The sequence below is a fragment of the Eublepharis macularius genome, chromosome 1 (assembly GCF_028583425.1).
Source record: "Eublepharis macularius isolate TG4126 chromosome 1, MPM_Emac_v1.0, whole genome shotgun sequence".
In the NCBI taxonomy this organism is placed as follows: Eukaryota; Metazoa; Chordata; class Lepidosauria; order Squamata; family Eublepharidae; genus Eublepharis; species Eublepharis macularius.
The window spans coordinates 129,675,324-129,698,106 of NC_072790.1; the positions used below are offsets into that span (position 1 = coordinate 129,675,324).

Sequence of the window (22,783 nt, forward strand, 5' to 3'; positions counted from 1 at the left end):
TGCTACAAGTGACACACTCTGTGACTGAAGAGTCACAGAGTGATTATCAATGTGTTAGAACAATTACCTGTTTGAATAACACTTGAGAACTGTGATGAACATTAAAGGATGTTTGCTCAACACACAATACGCAAATAATGATGCTTCCAGACCATAATTTGGGAGGGAAATAGGGTTGACAACCTCCAGGTGGAACCTGGAGATCTCCTGGAATTACTACTGACCTCCACACTACAAAAATTAGTTCACCTGAAGAAAATGGCTGCTTTGGAGGGTGGAGTCTATGGGATTGTATCCCACTGAGGTCTCTCCCTCCCAAACCTGTTCTCTTCAGGCCCCACCTCCAAATCTCCAGGAATTTCCCAACCCAGAGCTAGCAGCCCTAGAGGAAGATTACATGGAGTGGAGGATCAGTGAAACGAACTCCTCCAGTCCTAATCAACAACAAACAGTGTATATATGACAGCAAAATTAAATCTTTAACTCTGATTTAGTGAAAGTTCAAAAGATGAATTGATTGAAAGGCTGGGAGAAGTTTTATATAGCAGATGCCCCTTTTTCAGATGAAAGAGCCTGTATTCTGTTTTGCAAAGTGTACATGGCAATATAGCTTATGTGTAGTGCATTTTAAAAAATCTATTTCCCTCTTCCACCTTCTGCTGCTTTGGTCGCCCTCTGCTGACACTTTTCTATTTTAGTTCCTAAGATCACATGACCCTGTTAGCCAATTGCAGAACTACAGAAGCAATGGTAACTCCTCTCTGGAATAAAAGTAAGTCAAAATAACTCAACATTTTCATGGTCTATGCTTCATATTCTCTTTTTTCATTTTTGTTTTTAGTTCCAGCATGCTAAACACAGCTTATGGTACCCGGGGGAATAATTTAAAAGTGTTTTTAAACTGTGTTATTGTAACGTCATTTTTAGTTATGGCATTTTTTCTGCATACTTCGATGTGGCTGAGCCTTAAGAAATAGCAAGAAACCAAAGGAATTCATTTCAAATGCTGAATAATTTACACAGAATACCAATTCCAGGCTTTATGTTTCTGAAACGAGTCCAATTACTTGACAGTTACCATTTGCTGAGGATTGTGTGACACCCCCCCCCCCCATCTTGGAGCATGGAGTAGGGAAGGAAATGAGTAAAACAAAAGTGACATGATCCAGTCTTATCCAATTGCTGCTGTAGATTTAAGACTAAATATCCTCACTGACTGCAGTATGAATACTGCTACAGATTTCAAGACTATGGCCATAAATTGTTAGTATGTAACTCAAGGGGACATTAAATAAGTAAAATGAAAAGGAATAAAATGTGTTTGGTTATGACGTAACTCTTATACATATGAGGTAGATCTTCTGTCGAGGGGTACATATTATGACATTTCTGCTAAACAAACTCTTAACATATAAAATACATTGTTTGGGTAGCCTGAGAAAGAGGATTCTTTGTTTTTTATTACATTCTTAAATTAGTATTTTATATACTATATTTTATGTACTATTCATATTTATACAGTTTTAGCCTGTCCTTCCTTAGCTCAGCACAGTGTACCCTGTCTCCCCATTTATTTTAATCTTTCAGAAACCTGTGAGATAGTTTACTAGCTGTCATAGTGAGATCTATACTTTTCATAGATTATTTTAGTGACAAATGTCTCCAAATCTTTCAATGTATTACCATGAACAGATTTCCCCAGAGTAATGAGCTGGGATATTTTTTCTTGAGTACTTACACATCAACACTATTATGTAACTAAATGGTTCTTCAATCCACCATGTAACTAAATGGTTCTTCAATCCACCAAATACAGAAAAGTTAATTTGATATTTTTTGTTGAACTGACATCTATAGGAGAGACAGTAAGAAAGTTTTTCACATTTTACAGACATTGCCTGGATCTGGTTTTAGCTCTACAAAGTTATTTTAAACAACCCAACACTTAAATCATTTCATGTAGTTGACTTTATAAAAAATGTGTAGCAGTTATTAATTTATGCAACTAGAAGGCATTTAAGGAAGATATAATTTGGTATTTTTTTGTGGTCTGGAAACAGAGCTGTGGTACAGAGTCAATATAGGACACATTACACAGCATACATAACCAGTGGCTGTCCTTTTGTGTCTGGTAGGGTTGCCAGGTCCCCTTACCCACCCAGTAGGAGGGGGGACCTGGCACTCACCTCTGTTGGAATGTTTATGCACATGGAAACTGCTCACATGTGCCTGGGGTGGTGCAATGATGTCACTTCTGGGAAGTGATATCATTGTGCAGGGCCCAGGAGTGCTCCTGTACTTCACAGTGGGCTGATTTGGGCCCCAAACGAGCCTGATTCAGCCTGAGATCCCTGCTATCTGAGAACTGTAATTGTGTGAAGGAGGTAGGAGATTAATATTTCCACTAGAGACACCATAAGATTCTATGGAAAAAGCATGGTACATATTTAGAATACTTTCATAGGTGTGCTGTACATGGACAAAGTCAGGGTCAGTGCTGGTGACTGCCCCTCAGTTTTGAAATTCTCTTCCCCAGATTATTGTTCAAAGCATGATTTCTTCCAAAAGAATCCTTAAACATAAAAGCTGAGCCGTGTTCCTGACAACTCACTTTTTATCCTGGTGCAGACATGCTGAGTGCTGTAGGGTGAGTCGGCCTGAGAGGCCTGCCTGCAGAGCCAGAGCCAGAGCCAGTGGGGAGGCGAAGTGCAGGGGACCTCCCCCTGCATGGTCTTCCTGCCATCTCCACAGCAGATGTGTGGCCGTGTTGAGCTTCCCCATTGGCTCCACAGCCCCTCAGAGGCCTGCCTGTAGAACCGGTGGGGAGGTGCGGTGTGGGGTAGCACTCCCTTTCCACAGGAGCTTCAGGGCCGTGTTGCAATTCCCCGCTAGCTATGCCGCCCCTCAGAGGCCTGCTTGCAGAGCTGAGGGGGAGGGGCAGTGTGGGGGAGCCCACCAGGTAGCCTTCCTGCTGCCTCCATGGTGGCGGTGGGGCCTTGGCCACACTGCTACAGCCCGTTGTATTTATTTTTACAATGGGCTCTGTTGCTAGTGTAAGATGTTTTTATTCAAAGTAGCTTTTGACAGCTACAGCTATCAAAAGGTAAAGTGGAATAATTAACATGGTTTTGCCCACCCCATATGTGTGTGGGTTAGGAGGGTTATAAATACAGTTAAATAAATAAAATCAATATCAGTTTGCTAAATTTTAATGTGTTTAGAATATGGAAACAAGCTCTATGACATCTTTCACACTCATGGGTTAACGTGCCATTTCCGAGGAGTCACCATGATCGCAACAGATTCAGCGTGGCACCCATGCGTTTCACACTGGCCAAAAAGTTTTGAATTGGTGTCCTGCATTTTGTTTCACACTCTCTTTGAAACCTTGGTTTTGTTGCGGGCTTTGGAATTCACGTCACCCTTTTAAAAAAAAGTTTGTGCATGCATTGTAACGTTGTATCGTTACCACTTGAAACCTATGCACATCAATACTGTATCTATTTGCGGCCATTTTCACACCAAACTTTTCACATTTGAAAATAGCGCTGAGAGGTGTTGAGAGCTGATTGTCCCCATTGAGCAAATTTTCCGGCAACCATTGGTCTTACGCAATCATGTGAACCCTGAATGGGTGGGGTGTGGTGATCTTTTTGGAGAAAATGTCAACTCCCCATGCTTGTTCGAACGCCATTTTAAAGGCCATCATTATCATTTATATTGAGCATTAAAAATCAAAAGGGAAACATGTCCAAACATTCAAATGAACAGAAGTTACCAAACTGGTTCTTTGCGGAGCCAGAAAGCATATCTACTGATGGTGATTTCCCGTGGCACCTTTACCCCAAAAGGTAATGTAAGAGCATTGCTTCCTATCCACTGATAAAAAAAGATGCACAATGCTGAAATGTTACTATCCTTTAGAAATAAAAAAAAATACAGAAAAAGTGGATGGTGTGCTAAGGAGGGTGGGTTTTATAAGATCCACACAATCAGCTCAAGGAAAAGGAGAGGGCAGTGTAGAGAAGCAAACAGCTCAAATGTGCTGAGTAAGCTTAAGGGGAAGCAATGGCAGCAGGATGCAGGGGCAGAGGGGGTGCACAAGGATGGGAGCCAGAACATAGGAGAGGCTGAGCGGAGGCCTTGCTGGAGGGAGAGTCCCCCATGCCCCTTGCTCATTCCTAGCCTTCTGCCCTCCTTCAGGCTGTAGATAATCCCTGGTTCACAAACTTGCCTGAATTTGGCAAGGGCAAGAGGCAGCCGAGCGAAGATTAAAATTGGCTCAGCCCCAGTCCTTGCACTGAGCACCTCGTGCGCTGTATAGCCGAAGCCTTCCCCCTACTAGGGCTCCCTGCTAAACCAAGCCCAAGTTCTTTGGGGGCGTTGCTTGGACAGAGGTGCCGGAGTGAGCGCATGCACTTGCACCCCAGAACCTCAGCCCTGCCTACCTACCTCCCACTCTGGACTCTGCTTTCCCCACTTGGGCCAGGCCAGGCAGGCACCAGCTCCCTGCTGCCAGCCAGTGGGGCGGGCCTGGGACACTTTGCTGCACTGCCACCAAATGCTGAAATGTTAAAAAAGGGGTGGACAAAGCAGTTGGGGAGCTGAGGAGAGGGGTGTGGTCAGATCTGCACAGACCAATCAGCTCCCGAAGAAAAGGGGAAGAGGGGGAGAGAAGCAAAAAGAGGATAAAAGTGTTCACACTGGCATTAATCAGGCCAGCCGCAAGATGGCAATGGGTTCAAAGTAACATCGCAGTATGTCCGCAGGGGGGGGGGGGGAATCAGGGATACTGTGGACTGAGAGCAGCACTGCATCCCATGGTTAGCTTACATGTGTGAAACCTCTGCAAACATAGGATGCGATACAGGTACAGAAACACTTTAAAACATGAGTGTGAAAGGTTTGTATGCATTATTGGAATCTGTACAAGCAAAGAAAAAACTGCAGAATTTAATAGTAGAATCTCAAGAAAGACAGATTTTGTTTTCGTTTTAAAAGCAAGATTGGGGGCTTTGAAGATTAATGTGAAAGTGAAGGCAACATCTGATGAAACTGTAAACTTCCTTGGAGGGTCTTGTCAGGACTTGCAGCAGCTGCCGCAGGGCGGGACACTGGCATGTCTGATCCTGACATCAAAGGGGTGCCAGGGATGCTGGAGGACCCTGCTCTGTGGAAGGAGGGGCAGTATACCTCACCCAGACTCCCTCTCAATCCACTCACTGGCCTTCTCAACCTGCACCACTCACCCCCTTTGATATCTGCCCTCTTCTCCTTCATCAACTCACCTCCACTCTTGCTCTGCTACACATCACTCCTACTCAACCCACCACCCCAGTACTCTTCTGAGCCATCCTTTATAGGGCATTCTCTCCCCACCCTGCCCTCCTTCCAAGCTCCACCTGTCAGGCCACACCCCTCCTTTGCCTTCCAGCATTGTCCTGGGCTGCCTCAAGCAGCTGCAGCTGGGGTAGCTGATTTGGCTGTGTTGGTCAGCAACAGCTGTGTCTTGCTGGCTGGCTGTCAAGCTTCTCTTGCTAAGCTGATTGCTGAAGGCAGGCCCAGCTGTGGCCCCTTGGCTGGCTGCCCAGTTTCTCCGACAGAACGCCTGTGGCAGCTCCACCTGAAGTTGCTTGGTTCCTGGCGTCTCCTGAGCCAGGTTATTGCCTTCTAGCTGGTATATAGGCTGGGGCGTGGCTCTGAGATGCTGTGGCTGCTTCTCCTCCTTGTCTGGTAAGGGCTCTGCTTGGGCAGCTGCTGGGTCCCTATTCCCCCTGCCTTTGTCCTCTCCCTCTGCTCTGCTTAGCCCTCTATCTTCCCACTGGAGGGTGGAGCTAGCTGGCCTCCCCCTGCACCTTCTAGCCCTCTGAGGCTTGGGAGCTTTGTCTCTTCCCTCTTGTGGAGGCAGGTTCTGGTCCTGGATGCCGGCTGGGGTGGCTGGACAACTGTCTCCCGGCTGCCTGCTGTCGCTTCCTCTCGGCAAGTCCAGGGGCTGTGCCTCAGACCCTGGACAGGTCCCTGGTGTAGAGCTTTAGTGTTCTGCTTAGAATAAATGTAGAATAAATTATGCAAATACACAAAAATGTCTGCATGAGTCACAGAAGCTCTATCAATGAGCTTCCCCTTGTTGAAGCATTTGGATTACCTTTTTAGTTCTTTTAAACTACAGAATATACAGCTCTATCTATAATAAATACCTACTCTGTCTGACAATGCAACATAAAGCTGGTGAGTGTAAACTGAGTTTGAACAGGGTATATTCTTTTTTTTTTTTTGAAAATTTTTTTATTGGGTTAGAATCCATTATTTTTACATTTACATTCAATTTTCCCCAATTTTTTCATCTCTAACCCCCTCCCTTTCCCCCCCTTTTTGTTGACTTCCAACAGCTTTCCAACCCTTTGTCCCCTTTCCCTTACTTCTATTAGATTCCTCTATCTAAAACAAATATATATTCTCCATTATTCTAAGCAGTACATCCTTAACTATTTTTAACATTGTATGCCCAAACTGTAAGTCTTTGTTTCCATCTTAGATAAACAATTTATCCCATTTTTCAATTTCAAATATTTCTATATATCATAAACCATGTAAATCATACATTCATTTGGATCAAACAATTTAACTTATTCTCTATATATTACTCATTCTATCTTTTTGTGATAATTCTATATATCTCTCATCACGTAGTCAATCAATTTGACTCATCTGTATCTTCAGACATTCAGTTTGGTACATTTTACAAAGCTTACCAAAAAAAGAAAATATTGTTAGTTAATCGATCCTTATATTTAATCCTTATAGTTAATTATTTTCTATCTATATTCTGTTTGTTAACCTATATATATCTATATATATGTCAATCTATTAATCTGACTGCTTATTAATTCTCATTTATCTCTTCTCCCCCCGGTAAAGTCTCCCCCCTCTACTTCAGTACTTCAGTAGTTCTCAAACTGCCACAGTTTTCCTCCCACCTCCCATTTCTTCTCCAGGTATTGTTTCAGCTTCTCCCAGTCTGTGTTGAACTGCCCTGAGTCCAGATCTCTCAGTTTTCTTGTCATCTTGTCCATTTCAGCCATATACAGCAATTTGTAAATCCAATCTTCAATAGTTGGCACTTCTTGTACTTTCCATTTTTGCGCATACAAAAGTCTAGCTGCTGCTGTCATATAGAATATCAACGTCCTGTGTTGGGCTGGAATTCCCTCCATTCCCAAGTTCAGTAGCAGGAGTTCTGGGTTCTTATTAATTTGAAATTGTAAAATTTCACTCATTTCTCTTATTATTTCCCCCCAGTACTGCCTGGCTACCTCACACGACCACCACATATGATAGAGGGAGCCCTCATGCTTCTTACATTTCCAGCATTTATTAGAAGTATTCAAATTCCCTAGCGCAATCTTCTTTGGTGTCATGTACCAACGATAGATCATTTTGTAAATGTTCTCTTTGATATTAGTACATGTTGTTGTCTTCATTGTAGTTTTCCACAAGTATTCCCATGCCTCCATTGTTATTTCTTTATTAAAATTTATAGCCCATTTCACCATTTGTGTTTTAACTGTCTCATCCTCGGTATACCATTTCAACAGTACTTGGTATACCTTGGATATTCTTTTCTTATCTTCTTTAAGAAGGGTCTGCTCTAGTTCCGAATTCTCTATTCGTATACCTCCCTTTACAGAGTCCGAATTATATAAGTCTCTGATCTGTCTATACTGGAACCAGTCGTAGTTAGGTGATAGTTCCTCTTGCGTCTTTATTCTGAGTTTGAATGCTTCAGTTTTAGTTATTTCTTTGTACGTTAAACATTGTTGCTCATTATCAACAGCTCTCGGGTCTATCACCTCATACGGAACCACCCACAAGGGAGTTCCTTCTTGTAAATAAATTCTGTACTTCTTCCAGATTATGTATAGACTTCTCCGTACAAAGTGATGCAGGAACATCGAGTTGACCTTTACTTTGTCATGCCATAAATATGCGTGCCATCCAAATATTTTTTTATATCCCTCTAGGGCTAGTAGTTTCTTGTTCTTTAATGTCATCCATTCTTTCAACCAAACTAGGCAGATTGCATCATGATAAAGTCTCAGATTGGGCAGTTGCATTCCGCCTCTTTCCTTTGCATCTTGTAAAACTTTCACTTTCACTCGAGGCTTCTTGCCTGCCCAAACAAAATCTGATATTTTCCTCTGCCATTTTTCAAATTGTTTAGAGTCTCTGATGATTGGTATTGTCTGTAGCAAAAACATTACTCTTGGTAACACATTCATCTTAACTGCTGCAATCCTGCCCAACCATGACAAATTCAGTCTATTCCATTTAATCAAGTCTCTCTCTATCTGAGTCCATAGTTTTTCATAATTGTTTTTGAATAGATCTATGTTCTTTGCAGTTAATTCGACTCCCAAATATTTCACTTTGCTTGTTACTTCACAGTCCGTTGTTTCCGTTAATAATTGTTGTTTCTGCTTAGTCATATTTTTACATAATATCTTTGACGTCTTTTTGTTGATATAAAAACCTGCCAAGTCTCCAAACTCCTTGATCTTATCTATCACTCTTGGCATGTTCTCCAATGGGTCCTCTACAATTAACATTATGTCATCCGCAAATGCTCTGACCTTATATGAATAGTCCTTTATTTTTATTCCATGAATTTCCTCATCTTGACGTATTTGTATCATCAGAATCTCCAATACTAGAATGAACAACAATGGAGACAACGGGCAACCTTGTCTTGTTCCTTTACTTATCGTCAATTTCTTGGTCAATTCATCATTCACCATGATTGCTGCAGTCTGGTCTCTGTAAATTTCCTTAATTGCTCTGATGAATCTTTCTCCCAATTGTAGCTTTTCCATAGTGGCAAACATAAAGTCCCAGTTTAAATTGTCAAACGCTTTTTCAGCGTCTACAAAGAAGAAACCAACCTCTTTGTCACAACGCTTGTCATAATATTCAATAGCATTGATCACTGTCCTTAAATTGTCTCTTATTTGTCTGTCTGGCAAAAAGCCTGCTTGTTCCTCCTCTATAACTTCCGAGAGCCACCCCTTCAATCTCTCCGCCAATATCTTCGCAAAAATTTTATAGTCATTATTGAGTAGCGATATAGGTCTATAATTTTTCACGTTAGTCAGGTCTTGGCCCTCTTTTGGGATCAATGATATGTTCGCTTCACTCCAAGTGTCTGGAATCCTTTGATCCCTTAAAACCCCATTCATCACCTCTTTTAGGAATGGTGCCAGTTCATTAGCCATTGTCTTATAAAATTTAGCCGTAAGTCCATCTGGCCCTGGCGCCTTTCCTAGATTTGCAGATTGTATTGCCTTACTTATTTCCTCGTCAGTTACTTCGCTGTTCAACTTATTTCTCCAAGCTTCCGAGATTTCTGGAAGTTTGGTTTTCTCCAAATATGACGCTATTGATTCTTTATTTACTTCTTTTTTATTATACAGCTTAGCGTAGACTTTATAAAAGGCTCTACTAATGGTAGTCTGCTCCAAATACGTTTACAGGGTATATTCAAATACAATTATAATACATTGCACATGCTGTTTGTTATCATGCATTCCTTTACAGAACTGAACAATGTTCTTCTGATACCTTAAAGCCAATTCATAATTCATTTCTATAACCTGGGTAGAAAACCTTAATTTAAACTGCTAAATATGCTTGTGGTGCTATTTGTGATGGGGCATGGACTGGAATTATCAAGATTCTTCTGTAACAAGCATGGAAATACCAAACAAGATGTTTGGCCAATAAATTTATTCCCGTTTATTGCATGAAAATTCAAATTTTAGAAGTATGGATTGGCCCTCAGAAAATCATGTAGCACTATTGTCAGACTGTGGCTAGATAAGGTACTCTCTGCAAGATTCCCTTTAGAAGCAAGAATAAGTCCAATGTCTGGCAAAGGAAGCTTTATTGCAGAAAAGATCCATTATAGTCCACTGTCCTGAATAGGAGACTCAGGATGGTACATGATCATTGTTACCAATGAAGAGCAAGCATAGGATACAGAGTAACAATACCCATCTGGAACAGCCTCCCCCCACAGTTCTCAAAACAACATCTTTCAGTCCTGGGAAGCTGCTCTCCTTCAAGGCCAATGCCTGGTGGAACGGTGTTAGACAAAACAGTCTCCTCTGGTGGGAATGCTGCCTGGGAACTGGTGCACCTGAGGAGAAAATACTTAAACACTAAAAGCATTAGAAAATGGAGTCAGTATAGTTAAGATATATACTGGACCTGACATTTCTGCCCCCCTTAAAATAGATCCCCCCCTGGTTTATATGGGTAGCGAGTATGAAAAGCTTTGGTTAATCTAGGAGCATGAACATGTGCAGAGTTCACCCATTCATCGTAACCAGAATCAAAGTCCTTCCATCTAATGAGGTAAAAAAGCTGATTTCTCTTGATTTTAGAGTCCAAAATTTGTTGTACCTCATAGTGTATTTGGTCGTCAATTAAAGTTGGAATGGGTGGAGCTTTGATATGCCATTTGTTGTCGGTGGGAGCTTTCTTCAAAAGGCTGACATGGAACGTATCATGCACATGGCGAAGGTTCTTGGGCAATGTTACAGCAACAGTCACTTTATTTATTACCTTGCGCACAGGAAAAGGTCCTAAGAATTTCAGAGCGAGTTTGCGGCTTGTCTGAGCTAGCTTTAGGTTCTTTGTGGAAATATACACATGGTCTCCTGGTTGTAATTCCCATTCGGCCACACGATGGCGATCTGCGTACTTTTTGTAATCCAGTTTGGCTTTTTCAAGGTGTCTTTTAATGATAGTCCATTGCTGCACCGCCTCCCCCCACCATGAGGATACATCTGGCAATTTAGAGGAATGGAGAGGGGGTGCGTCCAAAGGGAAGGGATTGAAGTGAGTCCCATATACAATTTTGAAGGGGGCTTCTCCCGTTGAAGCGGGTACACTGTTGTTATAGGAGAATTCGGCTAGAGGGAGGAGGTCCACCCAGTTATCTTGTTGGAAATTGATGTAGCAACGAAGGAACTGTTCTAATATTTGGTTTGTTTTTTCGGATTGCCCGTCGGTTTGTGGGTGGTGGCTTGAACTGATACCTTGTTCAATATTCAACATTTTCAAAAGCTCCCGCCAGAAGTTGGCAACGAACTGTCCGCCGCGATCCGAAATCACCTTGGACGGAAAAGAATGTAATTTTACGATGTGTTTTAGAAACAGATCCGCTAGTTTTCGAGCGGAGGGTATAGCAGTACAGGGGATAAAATGGGCTTGTTTGGAGAACAGATCTACCACAACTAAAATACAATTATGTCCTTTTGAAAGAGGTAGATCAGTGATAAAGTCCATGGAGATTACTTCCCAGGGCCTGTTCGGCGTTTCTAATGGTTGCAGGAGACCCGGAGGTTTCCCTTTCCTGGTCTTTGCGCTGAGGCAAACAGGGCAGGAACTAACGTATTGGGAAATGTCTTTGCGCATGCCCGGCCACCAGAATTGTCTTTGAACTAGGTGTAAAGTTTTCAGATACCCATAATGTCCAGCAGTGGGAGCATCATGACAGCGCTGCAAGACTTCCAGCTTAAGGCTGTCCGGGACATAAAACTTGCTCCCAGCTAGCCAATCCCCCTGTGGGGATTGGGTTAGTTTGTTTCGCGGAGCTTTATCCCCCTCCTTCTCCACTTCAGTTTTAAGTTTCGATTTCCATTCTTGGTCGGCCGGGAGGGGCTGCTTAGCACGGCTGCGAGTAGTCACCACGCCCCCAAGTTGCTTAGGCGAGAAGACCGTGTCGACAGTCTCCGCCCGTTTGCTCTTATGTTGGGGCATGCGCGACAGGGCGTCCGCCAAAAAGTTAGTTTTGCCCGGGAGATAATTGAGGGTGAAGTTGAACTTGGAAAAGAATTCCGCCCACCGCAATTGCTTGGCATTCAGTCTGCGTGGGCTTCGGAGGGCCTCCAAATTTTTATGATCTGTCCAGACCTCAAAAGGGTATCTCGCCCCCTCCAGCCAATGCCTCCAGTTTGTGAGAGCTGCTTTCACTGCAAAGGCCTCCTTCTCCCACACATTCCAATTCCTTTCTGCCTCTGAGAACTTTCTAGACAAGAATGCACAAGGCCGCAATTTCCCATCCTCCCCCTTCTGCAGCAAAACCCCCCCTATCGCCGTATCGCTGGCGTCGACCTGTACTATGAAGGGGGACTGTTCGTTGGGGTGGGAGAGGATGGGTTCCGTTACAAATTGCTTTTTAAGGCATTCGAAGGCTGTTTGGCAATCGGGGGTCCAGTGTAGTTTAGCAGAGGGTTTTTTGGCTTGGTCCCCTTTATCTTTGGTTTTCAGCAATTCTGTTAAGGGGAGTGTGATTTGGGCGAAATTTGCTATGAAGTCTCTATAGAAGTTGGCAAAACCCAGGAAGGATTGCAGTTCTTTGCGGGTGGTGGGTGTTTGCCAATCCTGGATCGCCTGTATTTTGGCCGGATCCATTTTCAACCCCTCTTGTGAGATACAATACCCAAGGTAAGTGAGTTCGGTTTTATGGAATTCACATTTGGACAATTTGATGGGCAGTTTATTCTTCATCAAGGTGGCCAGGACCTTTTGTACCATTTGAACATGTTCTTCCTCGGTGTCAGAATAAATTAAAACATCATCAAGGTACACCACCACCCCTTTGTACAGAAATTCATGTAAAACTTCGTTTATCATGGACATGAATACAGACGGGGCTCCCGTCAATCCAAAAGGCATAACTAAGTATTCATATTGTCCGAGGGGCGTATTAAACGCGGTTTTCCACTCATCCCCTGCCTTGATACGAACGTGGAAGTAGGCATCTTTTAGATCTAATTTCGTAAAGATCTTACCTTGGGCCACGACGTTGAGAAGGTCTCGGATGAGCGGTAGAGGATAGGCGTTGTTGGTGGACACTGCATTTAGTCCTCGGAAATCCGTGCACAGTCTGAGTCCCCCATCCTTCTTTTTCACGAAGAGAACTGGAGCGGCGTGGGAGCTAGAGGCTGGGCGGATGAACCCTCGTTGGAGGTTGGTGTCGATGAATTTCCGGAGCTCTTCACGTTCATGGAGACTCATGGGATAGAGTCGTCCTTTAGGCAATGAGGCTCCGGGTAAAATTTCCACCGCACAGTCCGTTCGTCGGTGCGGGGGTAGAGTATCAGCTTCCTCCTCCGAGAAAGCATTTAGAAAAGGCCAGTACGGTTCGGGTATTTGGTTGACTTCTTCTTGGGTGAGGAGGGCCTTTTCTTTGTAAGTTGGGTCTTCGCCCCAGTTTTGATTCCAACGGTGAATTTTACAGTTGGCATGATTGAAGGTAATACATCCTTGAGCCCAGTCTATGTAGGGATTGTGATCACATAGCCATTTGCTGCCTAGAATTAACGGGTACTTGGCAGTAGAGCTGATGACAAAGGACCTCTTTTCCCAATGTTGTCCCATGCCTGTGATCACCGGGATGGTTTCCGTCGTGACCGGATTCATGTTGGTACCATCCATTTGTTCAAAAATTACTGGATTTTGTAATTCCCGAGTTGGTAAGACCAGTCCATTGACTAGAGCTGGGGCTATGATGTCTCTTGAGCAACCCGAGTCAATAAGAGCTTGCACCCGAATGTGCATTTTTCTCTCTGGGTTGATTAGAGTCACTGGCATGAATAAAATGGACCCAGGTGGCCGGTTCCGTGCAGGGACGGGCTTGGGGCGGATCTGTCGTTTGGGCCCTTTTACGACAGATCCATCTCGTTTCCCGACTGGGGACTTTCTGGATTGACTTCTGCAGATGGGGAAGCGGGATCGTATTCCATAACTTCTTCCGCTTCCAGCCCTCTTTCTGAGGCTGGCCTTTGGGAAGCGCCGCGGCCTCTGTTTGCTCGTGGAGCTGGAGTCGGGCGTTGGAGCGTAGGGAACGGAGCAAGGGTTGGACGCCGTAATTGAAGCGGAGGTCTTTGCACAGGCCGGTAGGGGCATTGTGCTGCAAAGTGACCAGCCTGTCCGCATTGCAAACACAGCCCTTGTTGCCATCTAGCATCTCTCGCTCCACGGGTGGCGTAGCCAGCTCCCCGAGCTCCCTTCTGTAAGGTCAATGGTCTTCTTTGTCCCGTTTGTTGTTGTTGCTCAACCAAACGGACTTCTAAAATGCGATTCTCCACTTCGCAAACAAGTTGAATCCAACCTAACAGCGTAGGGGGATTGTCTTGCATGAGGGCTCTGTCCAAAAGTCTCGGATTAAGTCCTTGTTTGAACAGAATAATTTTTGTGGACTCCTCACACCTGGGGCACTTGGCAGCCAATTGTCGGAATTTCGTGATATAGTCTCTCGCTGACATGCTGCCCTGCTTAATGGCCTGCAATTCTGTTCGGGCCCTGGTTTCCTCTAAGGGGTCTTCATATTGTGCTCTAATAGCATCTACCAACCCCTGGAGAGTATCGAGTTCTGGGGCCCCGATATTATATAGTCCTACGTACCAGTCCGCTGCTTTCCCTTGTAAGCGGGAGCCGAGATGTTCAATTTGGCTGGCCTCGCTGCCGAAGAGGTGTCCCCACCGGTTGAAGAATTGCACGACTTGCACTAGAAAAAAGCCCAGTTTGGAGGGATCCCCATCAAAAGTGGCGTCCAGTTTCACCCAACCCATTGGGAGGTCTTGCCTCGGAGCCGGTGCTGGGTAGAAGTCCGCCGGAAGCATCAATGGCACTTGAGGTATGGGGGGACCCGGTTGTGCTGGCGGTGCTGGTTGCGCTGGCGGTGGTGCTCTCGGCTGGGCTGGTGGTGGTGCTCTCGGCTGGGCTGGTGGCAATGCCGGAGGTGCTGGCCGTAGCGGTTGAGGTGCTTGCAGTTGAGGTCGGTGCGGCGGAGTAATGATCGGCCGCTGAGGGGTGGGTTGGTGGGGTCGTAGTGGTGTAGGCCCCATCGGTTGGTTCGGAGGTGGTCTTACGGGCTGTTCCAGTGGCAAACGTATCGGCTGCAGCGGCGGGGTTAGTTGTGGTCGAAGCGGAAGGGGCCGCAGCGGCGAAGGCCGAATGGGTGGAAGGCCGCGCGGGCTTGCCCCTCCAGGCGTTGTTGTTCTGGGAAGCATCGGCTGGCCTTTTGGCGCTGGTAGACCATCTCCCGGAGGTTGCCCGACGGGAACAGTTTCGCGCGGTTGACCAGGGGCTCCCTCCCCGGATGGAGCCACGGGTGCTCCCGCTTGGTCCGGCCGGACCGTTATAGGGGAAGTATGGGGGGGTATCACCGGTGTATCACTTGGCTTTTCCTCCCCTTCCGTAGGCCTCTCAACGGGGGTCTCGTCTGGCGACACATCCCCTCCCGTGATAGGAGGTTCGATGGGAGTCTCACCGGATGGCACAACCGGTTGATCACTTCTCGGTGGAATTTCCCGCTGAGTGGGAAGTTCCTTGGGTTGTTCTCCCGATTCGCCAGGATAGGAGCCCCCCTCGCCGGTAGTTGACGACCGCTGCTGAACTTCCTCCATCGGATAGGAGATGACACTTTGAAGGGTAGCTATCTGTATCGCCATCTCTTCAGGGGACAGTCTTTCTCCTGCCCCCATTGAGGAAATTAAATGAATGGCGTGAGCCAAACTTCCTTCCATATCCATCAGCTTAGCTTCTAATTGTTGTATACGACTTGGCCCTGGTTGTTTGCTCAGGGAACCTTCATTCGCTGTACTCACCGGGGAGAAAGGGCCCCACGGAGGAGGGTCCCCTTGGACTATTCGCGACCTCGCGGCTAGAATTCCCTTGGCCATACCCGTCACGGCCGAGATGCTGGTATCTACCGCATAGGTGCGACCTTGTATCTGCTCCCAACTTTGTTCAGGGACTTCCGTTGGCTCTTTCCACGGAGCAAGTTCGGAATAATCCCAACTCAGGGCGCCACGGCGAGACGTGTCCCCCTCCATCTGCTCAAACGTCCTGTTCCAATATCGCCATGGTTGGCTGCTATCTAGTTCCGGGACGGTTTCTAGGCTTCGGCGCCCGTCCATCGAGACTCGTGGATGGAGTCCACCTGCCCGGCGCTCTCTGGTTTCTCGGGGTCTGGCTCCCCACTCCGACGGGGTGGGTACCGAGATCAAGGGGAGAGCGGTTGCTTTCGGCCTTGCCCCGAGGTTGCTTTCGGTCTCGTTCCGAGTACTGAAGTCGATGAGAGGCAGGGTAGAAGTGGAGGCTCCGGTTCCGTTCCCGGTTGCTCCCAGCTCCTGGGAGTCTTGGGTTTGCACCGGTTGATTGTCGGGAGACGCATACGGATCAAACAAAGGATCCCTGTCCGGGACAACCTTGGATTCCGCTGGGCCCGACTCAGACATGATTGGTAACAAAATGTCAGACTGTGGCTAGATAAGGTACTCTCTGCAAGATTCCCTTTAGAAGCAAGAATAAGTCCAATGTCTGGCAAAGGAAGCTTTATTGCAGAAAAGATCCATTATAGTCCACTGTCCTGAATAGGAGACTCAGGATGGTACATGATCATTGTTACCAATGAAGAGCAAGCATAGGATACAGAGTAACAATACCCATCTGGAACAGCCTCCCCCCACAGTTCTCAAAACAACATCTTTCAGTCCTGGGAAGCTGCTCTCCTTCAAGGCCAATGCCTGGTGGAACGGTGTTAGACAAAACAGTCTCCTCTGGTGGGAATGCTGCCTGGGAACTGGTGCACCTGAGGAGAAAATACTTAAACACTAAAAGCATTAGAAAATGGAGTCAGTATAGTTAAGATATATACTGGACCTGACAACTATATGCATTTTAGAGTTTGGATGCAACTGTTATGCTTTGGGGATCATATCATCTCTGGATAATATATAGCAAGCCACCAAACACGAGCATTCTCATTATGCTCATGATCTCTCTCTCTCATATACAAACAACTCAAAATTCTGCTTTGTTCATCATCAGCTTCTCCTGTTACTTTTACTTTACTCTCCCCCCTCTTTTTTGCTTTCCCCTCCACCTGCTGAAAATTCTGCTAAGACTGAATTCACACGTACACTTAAAGCCACATTTGCAATTATCATCCATCAAAAGAGTCATATTTACTTCCATCCCTGACAGAAGGCTTGCACCTCAGGGAGGTGTGCAGCTTACCAATTTCTCTGGTGGCAGATGTTTCAAGGTGGAAACCACCTGCCACCCACAAGCCACACTAGGCAAATACCTTGCCAACTTCCTGAAACACTGGGGCAGGTGCCACATTGGGGAACAGTGCTCAGAAGAGCCACAGGTCGCATGTCAGTGAGCCACCTGTGGCTCCCAAACCATTGGGTGAGTATCACTGACTCAAAGCATTTAGCACCTCCTCTCCCACTGGTACGTATCTGTAAAAGAGGAGAGGTGTTTTTAATTGCATGTTTATGATTTTTCTGGATTGATCAATTGCCATTCAGGAAAAATAATTTATGATTGTATTTCAACCGTCCCACACTTTACAGTACTCATGTGATTTTGCCTAAGCGATTTCCTCAGTCCAAAGCACAATGGCACAAAGGCATTAAAACCAACCACAACTAGAACACAATCCACAAGGATGGAGCCTCATGAGGAACTGGATGGGGTAAAGTTAAGAGGGCCTGTATCAGAGGTGCATAGGCTCAGGTAGGAAAGTTGAAGAGGAATGATTTGTCTCATAGGCTATCCCTATTTATGTACCATATCAGAGGGAAAGGGAGATTCATATGAGAACAAATTTTCCCTAAGACACAGAACTGAGATTGTTTAGAGCACTGAGTAAGGGCAGGAATGACACATTGTCTGCAATTCGTCCTTGTCTGGAGGGGAAATGTACGATTTCTGGTAGTTTCTTGAAAACTATGCACTTCCGGAGGGGGGAGGGTGTTTGCTTTTTCTGAGAGGAAAATTAAATGGGGGGGGGAATTGAAAATTAGACAATGCTTATTTTCTAATTCACTCAACTTTTTATTAAAGATACACATTTATTTATTTAGCAAATTCATATACTGTCTCTTGAAAAACATGCTTGACAAATGAAAATAATACCATAAAACAACAAAATAGTAAATAATTAAAACAAGTCTGTAAGAAAACAAAACCAATAAAACAAGTAAAGGGCATAAAATCAGCACAAAAATGTTTTAGGGATTTTTTTTTTGGCTGTTCAGTGGTTATTGATCAGTCTACAAGTATTTCCAAAACAGTCCTCAGGATAGAAGCAGCTTAAAACTTAAAAATCTTTCGTTAAAAGTCTAGGCAAAAAGAAATATGTTGCCTGGCACCTAAAAAATATTAAGGTAGGTTGTCAGGTGAGTCTTAAGGGGTGGTGATGGAGTGGGCATTCCATAGAAAAATGCCGCTGTCAAAATGCCCTGTCTCTAGTCTGCAAGTAAAGGCACAGAGAACAGGTCTCAGGAAATATACCTTAACTGGTGAGCTGGACAATACGGGGAAAGCAGTCCATCAAGTACTCTAGCCACAATTCATTTTGCTCTTAAAGGTAAGAACCAGTCCTTCTAATTGTGCTTGGAAACAAATGGCCAGCCAGCCAGTATGTATCTTTTAGCACATGGGGTGATATAATAATAACATAATAATAATAACATTCAATTTATATACCACCCTTCAGGACAACTTAACACCCACTCAGAGTGGTTTACAAAGTGTATTATTATCCTCATGACAATCACCCTGTGAGGTGGATGGGGCTGAGAGAACTCTTAAAGAGCTGTGACTGACCCAAGGTCAACCAGCTGGCTTCAAGAGGAGGAGTGGGGAATCAAATCTGGCTCTCCAGATTAGAATCTTACTACTCTTAACTAGAGATGGGCACGAACAGCAATATGATCTTTAAAAAGCCACGAACAGCCCAATCAGCTGTTCACGAACAAGCTGTTTGTGAGGCCCCATTCTAAACAAACAGGTGGTCATTGCAAGCCTTGTTCGTTGCTGTTTGTCAAGACAGACAATCTGGCACCTGCAATCAATTCCCTTGGCAACCAGAGGTAAGGACTGCCTGAACTCTGTCTGAACTCCTGCTGTTGCCCTGGAAACCCCAATCTAAGCCCAATTTAGCTTGATAGGCAGGTCGTCCTTTCAAGTGTGGAGCTCCAAATTTGTTACAAGGAAGCAAAGAGCAGGGGGGAGGGGGGCTCCCAGCTCTGAATTTGCAGACAGTGAGGGAGAGACAGTTGCTGTTGGCATTTTGAGAGAAAGACAGGGAGAGTGCATTGGAGTTTGAATTTTCTTTGTGTGTGGTGGGATAGGGATCTACCCCTTCAAGTTCTAGGGTTGCTGCCAGGCTCTGGGGCCAAGCTATTATTTATTATTGGTACCTTTCCTGCTGCCTGCTCAGGTAAGGTTTCTGGGAGTGGTGCGGTAGGGATCTACCCCTTCAGGTTCCAGGGCTGCTGCCAGGCTCTGGGGCCAAGCTATTATTTATTATTGGTATGTTTCCTGCTGCCTGCTCAGGTAGGGTTTCTGGGAGTGGTGTGGTAGGGATCTTGATGGCTGGAGGAGAGCCTGCTGGCCCCCCATGAACAACGAACATGTTCGTGACAGTATCATGTTCGTCAGTGTTCGTTGTTCATTGTTCATGAATGGCAACAAACAACGAACATCATGTTCATTTTTTTTCCTGTTCGTGCCCATGTCTACTCTTAAGCACTACAGCAATCTGGCTCCAAACTCAACAATAGTCTGGCCACTACATTTTGGACCAACTGAAGATTCTGGACTTTTTTTTAAAGGCACTGCCACACAGAGTTCGTTACAGTAATATAACTAGATGAAGTCATAGAGGAGCATGAATATTAGTCCCATTCTGCAATCACTCCATTGGTTACCTATCAGTTACTGGGCTCAATTCAAGCTATTGGCTATCGAATACAAAGTTCTTCATGGCCGTTGTCCATTATATCTGTCAGACTGCCTCTCTCCCACCATGGCAGCTTTGCAAATCTGAACAGGACCTTCTGCAGGTGCCACCTTGCACATGGGCAAAACCAACAGCTTCCCAAACTCATGCTTTCTCTGTGGTGGCCCCCACCCTATGGAACTGCCTATCTAAAGAGGTCAGGAAAGCTCCCCTTTTCTGGGCTTTCCACAAACTATGCAAAACTGAATTATTCAAGGGAGCTTTTTTACTCAGATAAGAGATCTATACTGTAAGGAAGTGGTCTCAAAGAGATGCATTACTAAAGACTATAGACTATTAAGTACTGTCTGTTGCTGTATGTATGATCCTACTGATAGTTTCTGTATTGTTTAATAGTCTTTGAATTGCTTTGTTTCAGCATTTAATCAACTTTGCATTGGATTTCTGCTGGTCTGAAACTTTGCAAACTCACATTTACATTGTTTATTGAAATGTCTTTGAAATTGACTGTTCAGACTCCCATTGTGTAATTTGTCTTGAGTCTCAGTGACAAAGGTAGACTATTAGTAAACATACAGACAGACAGACCAACAGACAGATCAACCAACCAACCAACCAACAAACGTATCAGGCCCTCATCTATCCCATTACCTTCTCCAAGGACCTAAAATGCAGTTTTAGATAGAAACGACCACATGTGGAGCTCCATATGTAGGTTCTGGCTTCTGGTTCTGAAGTTTCATTTTTATCTTTAGGGACTTGAAAGAACTGAAGATTTATAAGGATAGAAAGAAGTTTATCTGTTCTTTCATATGTTAACTTGTTTCTTGATTTGGAGTGCATAAACTTGCAATGCAGAGGAATTATAATTACCTAAACTGGAAACAGAAAAAAACTGATATACACACATACCCAATTTTTCTCCTCCCCCCCCCCCCGGCCTTCACAACTGTAGTCATAAAGAAAGTTGCAGCGTTGGCACTAAATGCAGCTTCCAAGACAGCCCCATGTACAAATGGGAGACTACTAAGAATCGAGAACAAATCCTCACATATATGTTCAAGAGTTGGCTGAAAAACACTTAACTGAAACCCAGTTCCATTCTATTTAGCATAAGCAATGTTCAGCTATCCCTCATATAATAAAAGAATAAATTAAGCAATAGTCTTGTCAGAGGGGAAGAGCACTTCTTTTCTATGCAACTATATTTGACCTGTGGTCAAAAAGATTAAAACCTGTAATTTGCAAATACTCTGGAGAGAGAAAAACCAGACGTAGCAGAAGAAGTGGCCATGTACACAGATACACTTTGTATTGTAAAATTCAGACATTGTTAATTTCATAAGAAACAATTAGTGGAGGTGCTGGACTGATATTTTAATCTATTTTCCAACTCCAGATGAGGTGATGAAATGAAGCCATGTAGTCAGATATCTGTTCTAAGAATAGAGTGCTTTAAACTACTCACCCCTGCAATGCTCGTAATCCAAACACAGTAGGCATATAACATGAAAATCAGAAACTGAATCCATTTTGAAACAGGTGATTATTTTCATCATTCAGTCTGAGTGAAATTAATGTATTAAATAAATTTTGATTTGGGCCTTTTTTTAATTGCAAGTGAAAGCTATTTGTGGTAGTGTCACATTTGTGTAGTTTCTAAAATGTAGAATGCATTCATACATCAAACAATCACATATTTGCAAAATGTATAATCTCTGTCAAGCTAATGTTCTAATGTTCTAGACAAAGGCCGTTTCCACACACGTTGGATAATGCACTTTCAATGCACTTCAGCAATCCTTTGGAAGTGGATTTTTAGTTTCACACACAAAAACCTAGTTCCAAATGATCACTGAAGAGCATTGAAAGTGCATTATCCAACATGTGTGGAAGCAGCCAAAGAATGGATTGGATCGTATGACTCATCTGAGGAAGCCTTCTTCCTGTGGAACAAGCTTCCTCTGAAGGAGCAGCAGGATTTTAGTCCAGTGGCATCTTAGAGACCAACAAGATGTTCATATTGTAAGCTTTCAAGAGTCAGAGCTCCTTTCTTCAGTCATGAGTAGGAATGGAGATCTCTGAACCTTTATATCCCAGCTAAAGGTGAGTGGGGTGTCATAAAGGAGAACATCAGGGTATAAAAGGTATTATTCAGTTTGATAAAGCAGAAATTAGCATCTGTAGTGAGATAAGAATCATACCTGTCTCTGTTAAGAATGTTCCATGCCTACTCGTGTCTGAAGAAGGGAGCTCTGACTCTTGAAAGCTTCCACTCAGTTGGTCTGTAAGATGTTACTGGGCTAAAATCCTGCTATTCGACTGCAAACCAACATGGCTACCCACCTAACTACCATCTGAAGGAGCAAGGTTCCTCTAAATGAAAAAGACTCATGGAATCCAAACAGTCTTGCTTGTTTACATTTCCAAACTGCTTGTCCCTTGCTCCAGGTATCATTAAAACACTGAAATAAAGTTCATTCAGTTTACAGGAGAATCCTAAACAGAGTCAATGGCTTTAGAAATGTGAGACTGATTAGGACTAGAGGTGGGCACGATCCAAAAAAAATACCGATCAAGCTGATTGTGGATCCGCACCGGCGATGACCCCAGATCACCGATCCACACCGATCAAGTCCCGTTTCCGATCTGGGATTGGGGAGGCCAAAGCGGAGGGGCGCGCACCCCCACATGGGGGGGAGTTTTTAACCTGGTGATGAGCTGCCTCCCCTCAGGGAGGGGACATTTTCTCTCTCTCTCTCTCTCTCTCTCTCTCTCTCACTCTCTCTCTCTCTCTCTCTCTCTCTCTCTCTCTCTCAGAGCAGGGGGGGAGTTGTTAACCTGGTGACAAGCCGCCTCCCCTCAGAGAGGGGACGTTTTCTCTCTTTCTCTCTCTCTCTCACACACACACACTCTCTCTCTCTCTCTTAGAGCAGAGGGGGGAGTTTTTAACCC

The 22,783-nt window shown here is 44.5% G+C and overlaps 1 protein-coding gene across 1 annotated transcript in view; it reads left to right on the forward strand.

Moving 5' to 3' along the window:
* The first annotated feature begins 755 nt into the window (after window positions 1–755).
* The window catches only part of ESR1 (estrogen receptor 1), a 365,081-nt gene continuing 343,053 nt past the window's right edge, over window positions 756–22,783 (forward strand). The window contains exon 1 of the mRNA XM_055003067.1: window positions 756–772. The gene's annotated coding sequence lies outside the window, so the exon portion shown is untranslated. The remainder of the gene's footprint in view (window positions 773–22,783) is intronic.